Source organism: Ciconia boyciana, chromosome 1, assembly GCF_034638445.1.
Source record: "Ciconia boyciana chromosome 1, ASM3463844v1, whole genome shotgun sequence".
Classification (NCBI taxonomy): Eukaryota; Metazoa; Chordata; class Aves; order Ciconiiformes; family Ciconiidae; genus Ciconia; species Ciconia boyciana.
In genome coordinates this window covers 187,097,995-187,109,345 of record NC_132934.1, presented here as the reverse complement: position 1 = coordinate 187,109,345, position 11,351 = coordinate 187,097,995, and the positions used below count along the sequence as shown (strand labels likewise).

The window sequence follows — 11,351 nt, the reverse complement described above, 5'->3', positions numbered from 1 at the left end:
AGAAGACAAAGAAAGACATCTTAAAACTAACCCCTAATCTTAACTACTGTTATGTTCTGAAGTGACTCACACATTCATTGCTCACGAGTCCAGAAAGCAACAATAGAACATTGAGTCTTATCAAGTATATAGTACGTTACTGTAACATTACAACAGTTTATCCCTACACACAGCAAAACAGCTTGCATTTGATGCATGTGTATCTTCTAGAAAGAGATCCAGACTTGAAAAATTGGAGAATTTACTGTGTTATTGGTAGTTTCAGTGATTAACTGCTCTTCTTTTGTTTTGCATAATTTCTAATTTCAATTTATTCAGCCACCTGGTGAAATGAGTGTACTTTATATCAGGTAGTTTCTCTCCATAAAAATACTTATGCACTGTCTTCTCGCTGAATTAAATAGATCAAGCCTTCCAAAGTTATTGACTGTCAGATCTGACTGAGAGCTTTAGCTTAATGTATCCCCCCCAAAGTGGTACAACATCCAAAATTCTCAGGGTATTAAGACTGCGTGCCCTTAAATATGCCTTTTACCACTGATATTTTCTTGCTTTCATATTTAGTTTCTAATTATTTCTGGACCAGAACAATTAATGCATCAAGATATGTTTTTCATCAGCTATAGAAATTACTTCAACCAAATTTACTTTGACCCTGATTACCATGGTTATAATATCACAGTTGAACCTTGCATGTTATTACCAGTTGAAAACAACTCTAGTGAACAATCCAAACCTTCACTTGTAACAAAAATATCAGACCTTTATTTTTCTTTTTGACCAATGAAGATGTTCATTATTACTTCTCTGGGTATTAAGGCAGTTTCTACGTATCAACACACGTACAGCATGATTCACTCATATCAAGTAAATACCTTGGACCTACATTTTCCTTGTTCCTTTTCATAAATATCAGTAAGTTTCAGTATCTCATGTTACTTTTGTGGTTCTTTTGTACATGTTTTGAAATTGTTTAATATAATTTAATAAAGGTGAATACAAAAGCTGTATGTAATACTCCGGTTGGTGCTATATGCAGAGCAAATGTTCCCTTCTCCTACACAGAGGCCTTCCTATCATCCAAGGCCTAAGTTGTCTAATACTCATTTTTGCTCTGTACTTTGCAAGAGAGCTGATGTTCTTGCCTACTGGGGCTCTTGACCCTTTCAAGGGATCTCAGCTATCAAAGGTGTATTCCTCCTTTTTCCTCAGTGTAAAACTTGCTTTTTCAGTATACATATTTAAATGGACTAAGCTTATCTCAATTGTGTCTCAAATACTCTGGTAACTACAGAGGATTTCCCTACATCTTGTAATAGCTGAACTCCATATCAAAAAGAGCCCTGGCCATTTGCGATTCCCTCCAATTCATGTCCTGGTTTTCCTAAGAAGAAACTCAGCTATGCAGGCCAGAAAGGAGCTGCTGCATGGTTTAGCTGTATCCCCATATGAATGGTGGGAGCTTTGGAAATTAAAGTACACCTCAGCTTCTCAGCTTTCCTGCCACAAAATGTAGCTATAGTTCAAGTATTTAATGTGTGTCTGTGCTATGTATAATTGTTCTGCTCTCATTTAATTAAGAAATTATGCTAGATCTAAGTTTATCTTTAATTCCATATCAAAGAAAAACACTAGCGTTGGTCATAATACCAATACCTGTGGAATTCTACTATGAATACCCCCTTCATATTTTGGACTTTCTTTAACAATTATCTGTGGAAGTGTGTTAGCTAGTCCTTAACCCATTTTACTTATGCTTTACTGACTATATAGAGTATGAACTCTTTAATACAAATGTTGTTTAGTACAAAGTCCACCATGTTGCAAAAAGTCTGTTCCGTCTCTGAAATAATTTGTTATGTATAAGGTATGGACTCTGACTGTTATTGTCATCCCACATCACTGTCCTAGTTAAATGCCACAATTATGATCTTTCATCCCACGTAAACATACTATTTACTGCCTCAACACCTGAGTTGATTAATCTCTAGTCTTTGAAGCTTTGATTGTCCTCAGTCCCCACCAAACTTGTAGAAGTTTAGTCACTGAGTACACCTGAAACCTGTATTCTCTTTTTTTGTGTGCTAAACACCACATTTTACATGATCAAATACATTTTGCACGCTTCTGATTAAACAGAACTTTGTATCACACAGTATTTACACATTTTCCCAGGTGCAGTATTTCAAATTTAGCATTCAATATTTAACAGATAATAAATATAAGAAAGGCATAAACATTTTACTAGTGAATTGCAGTTAATCAAGAGAAAACCTAATCTGGGAAAAAACTCAGCTGAAACAAGGAAATATAAATTACTGCCTTCTCTAAACTATCAGCATTCTGTACAACAGACGAAAAAAGAAATGTATGTAGATTTTATAAAAATGTCTAATTCCAACAAATCCTGGCAACCTCCTGAGGCCGATTTTCCTTGGTACAATGTTGAACAGTAGTAAGCTGATCTCAGGGCATTTTTTTCCCTTTGCAAGCAAGCACAGACAGTAGGAGAATGATTTATGATTTTGGGGGAATAACTCAGTGAATGCACTTTGTGTTCTTGTTACATGAGGCTCTCCCAGCTCGCGGTGGAGAAGCGTGCTGCCTAACCCGTATCGGTCATTTCTGAGGATGGGTGTGGGGCCAAGGGAGGAAATTCTGGCTTCAGCGCTCGGCAGGCAACGGGAAGAGGAGTGTCTGCCCGCTCTGAACAGCAAAACAGAGAGCAAGCAGCAACGGACGTGTAAATAGAGTTTGGAAAAACTTACCAACCAACGAGTCGTACCCACTGCTTAGCAAAAGTTTGAAGCACAGGAAACGGGATTTATTCCAACAATATGGTGTAAATGAGTAGGAACATATCGGGGGAACTCCACACTCGACAGGGAAACAATACAGCCATTGGATCACGTCATGTGATGCAGCAATGTACTGAGGGGTGCTAAAGGGAAGGATTTCCCCGTGCTGTAAGCTGACACTCCACAGGAAACCCTTCCACGTGACCCAACAACCTCAGATGCTGAGGCAGAGGAAATGTGTCGGATAATGCAGCCATACCTGCTAAGAGCTTTGCTCTCATCAAGGCTACATGCGATATACAACAGAAGAGGGAAGGTGTGTCGGGGATAGACACCAATGTTATGCTCCTTTGCCTCTGTTGCAGGGTTTGTTTTGGCCCTCAGGCGAGTCACTTGCAGAGAGCCGTGTGCATGTCACAGTAAGTAATGCATGCTATTCTACTGAGGTTCATACACGCTGCTTCAGACAAAGAAGAAATCGTGCATCGATGGTATGTCATGCTGCTGAGAGTGAAAAAGGAAAACTTTCAGAACTCTTACCCAATTTTCTGAAATGCCTGAATATATCGTTATCAAAGTAATTATTAGATCCTTTGTTAAAATGCGGCTGCAGCATGTAGCTCTGAGTCATGTCGAGGCAGTGACTTCTTGAGGAATTCCAGGCAGTACTGAAATATTTTTCTTTTAATTGTCAACTGTGCAGGAGGAAACCGCTTTTTCAGGGACAGGGTTAAGGCAGTGCAATGAACTGCCTCAGAAACGTGGATCGAGCAAAAACAATTCACAGCCTGCTTAAAGGACCACACTCAATTCTTTCACTTGGCTTTTTCTAGCATTTAGAGGAAGCAACACGTAGCGACCTAACAAAACAAGGAAAAAAAAAAAACCACGAACTGCAAAGGACAAAGCAAGTTAAAAACCCCAAATCTCTGCCCTCCCTAGCCACAAAAAGAAAGATAATTGCACTGCATGTTCCCCATCTGGATGAAAGCAGACAGAGGAGACAGCTTTATCATGTCACTAAATATAATTCTGGTTGAAAATGGTTGCTACAATAATGAGCAAAGGACAGTGTTCTGTGTTGAACAGAGATTTCTCCTGTTAGGAAATTAGATGAGTGTTTCTACGTTTTGCAGTAGCTTTTTAATTTAACATAGTCTAGTTTGACATAATTCAGTAAAATTCTCTCTAAATCTTTCCAAGAGCAACAAGCTTCTTAATCTCTCATTTTATTATAAATATCGTATACCGTATATTCAATCCTTATTGACTGAATGTCACATAAAAGCTTAAATGTTTTTCTATCATCTACATATTATATGAATTAACGTAATATATCACTTGCAGTGTTTTCAACAAAGTTATGAAGACTTCTGGAGTGGAACTAGCACCGACAGTTTGAAATGCAGTTGCCTTTTTCCCCACTGACAATAAAGTCTAATAGTTCCCTCTAGTGGTGAAATGTCTTTGTACATGGTAAAGGCACCTTTCATACTTGTTTCGATTTGAAGATCAATACTTATCCTGAGAATATTTCATATTTCTGCAGAATATGATGAATACTCCTAAATGCTATTTTATTTCTGAAAAGGCAGGATGAAAAGGAGATGCTGAGTATTCTAACTCTTACAACTGTGAACAACAACTGGAGGATTCGATGTATTTATTCTTAATTATTGATCAGATTTTAAAAGAGGAAGAATCTGGCAAATTTCCTCAGACCTTCTGTTCTAATCTAAGTCATAATGCAAAGTCCACTACAAATAGAAGGACTTCACATTTTTTCTTAAAAATCATTTAAAAAAATGTTTTTGTGAGCTAAAAGCAGTCTTCTACAAAGTTTTCCTTAGGTCACTTTCTTCTTAGTAAGAACTATTCTGTTTAAGATCATCGACTTCCTGCTGTTTGCTGAAAAATGTATTTCAAAAAGATTAGGTCAGACTTATAGCTGACTAAAACTAATGATAGTTGGTAGTTACGGATTTACAACATATTATATAAACCCGTGTTTTCAGGCTTCTTAAATAACCCTGCCTGGGCTGAATCTTTTGGCCTGAAACTGCAGTTCTGTCTCAAGGTCAGTGTTCTGGAAAGCTTAAACATAAGGTATGAATGTCATCGCTTGAGGCTCCCAATATACTTGACAAGAGAAAGGCATCTGTAGCCGATTCAGTTCTTGCGTGCCTTATGGCAGAGTCTGGCTCTTTCCAGTCACTACAAAGGAATCCTAGAGCAACTACTCTTAATTTAAAAGATTCAGTTAAATGCCTATTTCGATTGAGATAAGCCCAGAAATAGCACAGACAGTCTGTTGTTTACCCATGTTTAACGGTTTATTTTATGGCTATGTGCTCTGGAGCAAAGGATTGAACTTTGGCAGGGGCTTTTGAGGGGAGAGAGGGAGGACAGTTTCAGGCTAATCATCATGTAATTACCTACTTTTATCACCTTTCTCTTTTTCAGTATTGCCATGGAATTCTAATCTACTGAAGCCTGGCTTTATAACATTCATATAAAATTTACATCAGTAGACCAGCGGCCTTCTCAAACAACTTGGATAAAAGTTATCTGGGTCTCATGATTAAAATTTTACCCTCAGGTTTTGTCATATCTGTTGCAGTTACTAAAGGATTGGCATGCCCTGCTCCAGTGCAGTACAAATATGCTATCTACCTTTTGTGTATCTCTACTAAAATTATTACCATCTCTCAAATTATGAATTCATACTGTTGCTAAGACTTCTTTAATTGTTGATGCATTTGTGTTGTTAGGTTAACTGATGCAGTTGGAAAAACAAGCAAACATTTTGGCAGAGGAGAGCTTGGGTATCTCAAGTTTTTTCCCAGTTACATCTATTGGTTCTTCCTTTATAGTCATGGAGGGAAAGAAACACTTCTAGGGGATGTTTCATCTGAACTGCTTTATATAGTTGCATTACGATGACAGGAATTGTGCCCTAAAAAGTCCTATTTCTCTCTATATTCTGATGTCTAAAGTTAGGTAAGATGTATCCAAGCCCTATATCCTTAAGCCACCACAGCCACAACAGCATTATTAGTAAATGCTCAAAATTTCTTTTTTTTTGCCCTTTATTGTCTTATGGCTGGCCACATATTTTTCTTTGTATTTCTCTAGCTTTCCCTATTGATTTCCTGGGCTCTAAGCTTCTCATTTATATATTACATTCAGTGTCATGTTTTCCATATGTTACACTGGGGAGCAGTGGGAGGCTGGTTCTAAGAGCTATTTCTGTTTGCCAGTGAACCAGAGTAGGCTTTTAGCTAAAGATTTCCTCTTTCTTGGTGGAGTACTCTTTGCTTTTTAAGCATCTTTTTAGTTTCTGTGGTAGAACTCCCATTTTTCATTTGCTTTTTTCTATCTGCTCCTCCCCAGTCAACTTCACTCACAATTTTCATCAACCATAGGAAATTAGCCATTTTGCAGCATCAGCTACTGTGCAGGGGCTTCACCTTGCCTGTCTTGGACACCTATTTAGAATTTAGTAACTCACATTCTGGTGGTGCTTTCCCCTTTGCATTGACTATGGAGGGGATCTGGATGGGAAGAAATCTACCTTTTGGATAACTAACGTGAGGTGAGATGAAACATCCTAGGGCTCTAAGATAGGTGGCACAACTCGTCTTCTAGCAGTGCCTATTTCCCTCTGCTATCTGCAGAAGGAGTCCAGGGCAACTAGTTCTAAACTCATGGTAGATGATTAAAATTACATGACATAAATCCCATCTATCATCTCCAGTTATCCCTCACCGACTCCAGGCCAGGAATTAATACAGCTCTATTCATCGTAGTGAGACCATAATTGAGTTACCCTGTATTGAGAGCAGTAATACTTTCTGTGTTAAAGGATCACAAGGAATAATTTTAGAAACTCTAATAAGTTGTGTGACCTCCATGCTACATTTCTGAAATTGAATTCTCCCATGGCAAGACAATTGCTCCCCCGCAGTCTGCCTCTCGCTGCAGACAAGTCATAAGAAATAATTCTGGTCTATAAAGACTCTCCCTTCTTCCCACTCTGCTGTATTCTCTTCTTGTCTTTTGTGTTTTAGCACATTGACAATTAGTTTCTGAATTATCAGCATATACAGACCAGCTAGCAGTGTCTTTGTAGTACTACCACTACATCGTTCACTACTTTCACGTCTTCCCCTAAACAAATTTTATCTAAAGGTCTTTAGCATTCCAGTCATGTGAACTATCTCATCAGTTGCCAATAATGCTTGCATCAGTGAGATTTTCCAGGTCTCTTCTTTGTAACCTAGACTTTTAAAGTTAGTACCTAATGACCAGAAAAATGCTGAGCAGTCCCTTGAAAATGAGGATGAAGTTGGAAACGTAGGTAATAAACTTAGACAAGGATAGCAGGGGAATGTGAATGGGAGACAGGCACAGGCTGCAGTGAGTGGAAGTGAAAGAAACTGGGGAAGGGAGAACAGTAGAACATAAGCCTGTGTTCATTTTATACTACAGAGCCCACAGTGGAATGTGAGGTTCCTAAGTCTGAAAAATCCTCCACAGTCAGCGGATAATCTCATCTTGCTCCAGCCACTGGGGAATCACAGTCTATGTTACTGTCAGTGTCCATTAACTCATGTGACAGAGACCTGTGCAAAAGATCTAAAGTACTGATCTTGATGTTGACTCTACGAGTATCAGTAGAATCTCAGAAGGTTACTTTTTTTTGACTCATTGTCCTGGTTTCAGCTGAGATTGAGTTAATTTTCTTTATAGTGGCTGGTATGGGGCTATGTTTTGGATTTGTGCTGAAAACAGTGTTGATAATACAGAGATGTTTTAGTTGTTGCTGCACCAGTCAAGGACTTTTCAGCTTCCCATGCTCTGCCAGGTGCAGAAGAAGCTGGGAGGGGACACAGCCAGGATAGTTGATCCAAACTGACCAAAGAGGTATTCCATACCACATGACGTCATGCTCAGTATATAAAGCTGGGGAAGAAGAAGGAAGGGGGGGACATTTGGAGTGATGGCGTTTGTCTTCCCAAGTCACCGTTACGCGTGATGGAGCCCTGCTTTCCTGGAGATGGCTGAACACCTGCCTGCCCATGGGAAGGAGTGAAGGAATTCCTTGCTTTACTTCGCTTGCGTGCGCAGCTTTTGCTTTCCCTATTAAACTGTCTTTATCTCAACCCTCGAGTTTTCTTACTTTTGCTCTTCCGATTCTCTCCCCCATCCCACCGGGGGGGAGCGAGCGAGCGGCTGCGTGGTGCTTAGTTCCCGGCTGGGGCTAAACCACGACACTCATTCTTTGAACTAAGCTATGAGATTTGTTTGTTGCTCATTTTCCCATGGAACACCTTTCTCTTTCTCATGGCACCTCCAGTGCTTCCTCACGGTGTGCAGTAGCTGCTTAAATGTTTTAAGGCAGTAAGTATGGCAGCTGGAGAGGCAGCACCTAGATCCTGTTGCAGCTCTACACTGCAGCTACTCCTTCACTGTGTGACCTGATGGCTCAGATGTATTCAGCCATCGTGGGACCCAACATTTTGTTGTCTTCTACACTAGACAAGAAATGTCTTGGAAGCCCAAAGTGGAAGAGAGTTTTCTCATTGACATTCTGTGTTATTCTGCAGGCTCTTCAGTGGTGTACAGTAGTTCCTACACCTCTAACACACTTGAGATCTGTTTTTACATGCTGAATTTGAGTTTTGGTGAGTTACCCATAATAGAGGAATTCTATGGCTGAACTTTGAATCATACCAGGATTAAGGATTCTCACAGTAGTGTGGAGAAGAAAGTCAGCCCAGTGCAGTTGTTGTCATTTCCTGGTCTGCTTCTGAGAGAAGCTGTGTGCACAAAAGATTTGATCTTCTACATAGGAAAAGAATGTTTTTCAACAGATTGTTTGCATAACTATACACAACCCCTCACTGAATTGCTGGAAAATCTCATTTCTATAGCCATACCCATTTTAATGAACTTCTCCTTTGTAATTATTCAATTATCCATCCTGCTGCTCAAGGAAACCAGCATAACAATGATTTAACACAGCACTGCAGCAATTAGCACTCACAAAACAACAAAGAAACACCTCACTACTCAAAGAGGGATCAAAGTATGAAATCAAAAGTAACTCATTACAATCGTCGTAACACCACTTCAGTTCTTACAGTAGCAATCACAATGTTTTGGTGGTTTTGACTCCTTTCCTTTTACACCTAAAAAGAAGCTACAGAGCATGCTTAGTCCATTTTCAGAAATATAGTAATTAAGAATTTCAAAGCCTTTTTGGTTTTCTCTTGAAAAGTAGGAGCTAATAGATCAGTTGCTGATTTACTGCAGCTTTTGTCTAGTGTAACTCCACTCATTTCAGTAAGTCTGGAGTTGAAAAAGGAACTATACACTGGCAGTTACACCTGTAGGTAGTTTAGTTGTCACTTTTAAAACTTAACTTAAACTCACTTTGCCTGCATATTGCCCAGGCAGCTGCAGATAGCTTTCTTTCCATTTGAATAGCTTTGCGATGTTTGGGTTTTTTTTCTCAGTACTTACTTCTTTTTTTTTTCTTGGTGTTACGTTATATTACTAGCTGATGGCGCAGGGGATTTTGACTACTTTTTAGGTTATTGGCACCAGAGACATTCTTAACCATGCTTATTAGACCTTCAAGAGTGCTAATTTTCTCATACAAAGGGAGTGTTGAACTTTCATTAGTGTATTTCCCAAATGCTTTAATTTTCTGATACCATTTAGTATAATTACGTTTGCTTTTAATACACAAGTGTGGAAAATAATGTACATTGGGAAACAAACAACACAAAAGCTGTCATAAAAGCATAAAAGAACAGCTGATAAGAAAAACAGCAATGCAACATTGTTTTTAGAAGCAATAGAACACGAGGAGAGCTGACATATTGTGATGCTAACAACTTTAATTAATGATGTATAAGAGGTCAAGTATAAATGAGAAAGAGAAGATCTGTTAATAGAAAACATGTGCTAGTATACTAAAATTAGAAGTTTAGAAACATGCAATACAAAAGCAGAGAATTCTGATGAAATGTTTGATTGGAAATACATTCGTTGAGATTTTTTTCTCTCCTGAATGGAAAATGAGGCATACTTGTTGGAGATAACAAAAGGGAAATTTTGGCTATTGAGTCCAAATTGCCAGTGTGAAATACGTGTCCACTTTATTTCCTCCTCATTCATATATGACAATTACCTTTAGAGTTCAGGACATGTTTGTTTAACCTAACAGTTAGTTTGAATCAATAGCCAAGTGGGAGTACCTTTTCAGTGGGGATTTAGCGGTCATGAAAGTGAATGGTCTGTTTCACAGCCATTAATTCTCTTACTTTTGCAGATGTGCCTAATAAACTCCAACTGGGAATGATGTTCCTTAGTAGCTAACTAGTGCAGTTCTTCAGTGCTGGAATGGCAAGTAATTTATCTGAAAAACACCTCCCTCCACAGCCTGCACTTGGATGTTGTGTTAGCTGATCAGCCCCCTCTCCAGCATAGCAAAGAGACCTTTAATAGTGGAATGCACAGCAAGGCAGAAGACCACTTGCAGCGAAGTTTGCTGAATCTGTGTGGGATTCTTCTTTCCTTACCTTAGCCATACCAAGCATGTAAATGAATAAGCTAGATTTCCTATGTGAAAGAGAGGTACCTTAAGAAGGTGATTCACCCTCTCTTCAAATAAGTGTTTCGGTGAAATTAATTGCTCTAAGAAAGCAGAATTGTCCTGCAGTGATGTCCTTCACCAGAGGTGTTCCATTTGGCTGTGTTGGAATTTGTCTTGTCTAATATTTAGCCATTTAAGCATTAGCTAATGTAAGCTAATCATCTGGGCTTCTTGGACTGAGAAGCACATCCAGTGTGCATGCTAAAATTGATGCCTGTTAAAGGTAGCATGAATCACCCTGTGGATGTGACTCCTTTTTCCATGTGCTACAGAAGGAACCAACACAATTAGCTTCAGCTGGATTTCAGCTAAAATACAGCATAGGTGCAACTCGCTTACTTTTAGCCATGTAAAATCTGGGTGTCTGGTTTAAATGAGGACAATATTTTCACTTAGCCTATCTTCACCATTTATTTTAGGTAACTTCTGGTCACTTACTGTTGAAAATACCACAGCAAACAGTCTTTATTCCTGTGTTTGTCTGGGATAGAGGTGGTGACATTCAGAAAAGTCAAGGCAAAATAGTTGCTTTTAAATTTCAAATTAGCTTTTGTGTTGAGGTACTCCACTGATGGTTCTGCCAGCATTTCCCACTACGATCTCCTATATTTAGAAATACACAGCTCCATCAACAATGAAAGAATAGAACTTGGCCTTCTAGACAGAGACATTTTTCCATGTGAGATAATTAAACAGATTCACATGGACAGTAAAGTTCCTTCTTTTTGGGCACTGGTGGTTTGAGAAGACATTTTATATCCCTTCCATTCAAAAAACGTTTTGTTTGTTTTACTGCATTGTAAATGGCTGATCTGTAATGAGTGTAGTAGTTTAATTTTCTTTCATTTTAATGAAAATCAGAAAAAATCCTTAAAAAACACTGAGAA

General features: G+C 38.8%; 2 protein-coding genes across 5 annotated transcripts in view; one reads left to right on the top strand and one right to left on the bottom strand.

The window, feature by feature from the left end:
- LACC1 (laccase domain containing 1) overlaps positions 1-2,967 on the bottom strand; it is a 33,015-nt gene extending 30,048 nt beyond the window's left edge. For all 4 annotated transcript variants that reach the window (XR_012040412.1, XR_012040413.1, XM_072850173.1 and 1 more), the window contains exon 1: positions 2,769-2,967. The gene's annotated coding sequence lies outside the window, so the exon portion shown is untranslated. The remainder of the gene's footprint in view (positions 1-2,768) is intronic.
- The window catches only part of ENOX1 (ecto-NOX disulfide-thiol exchanger 1), a 394,890-nt gene continuing 386,366 nt past the window's right edge, over positions 2,828-11,351 (top strand). The window contains exon 1 of the mRNA XM_072850165.1: positions 2,828-3,217. The gene's annotated coding sequence lies outside the window, so the exon portion shown is untranslated. The remainder of the gene's footprint in view (positions 3,218-11,351) is intronic.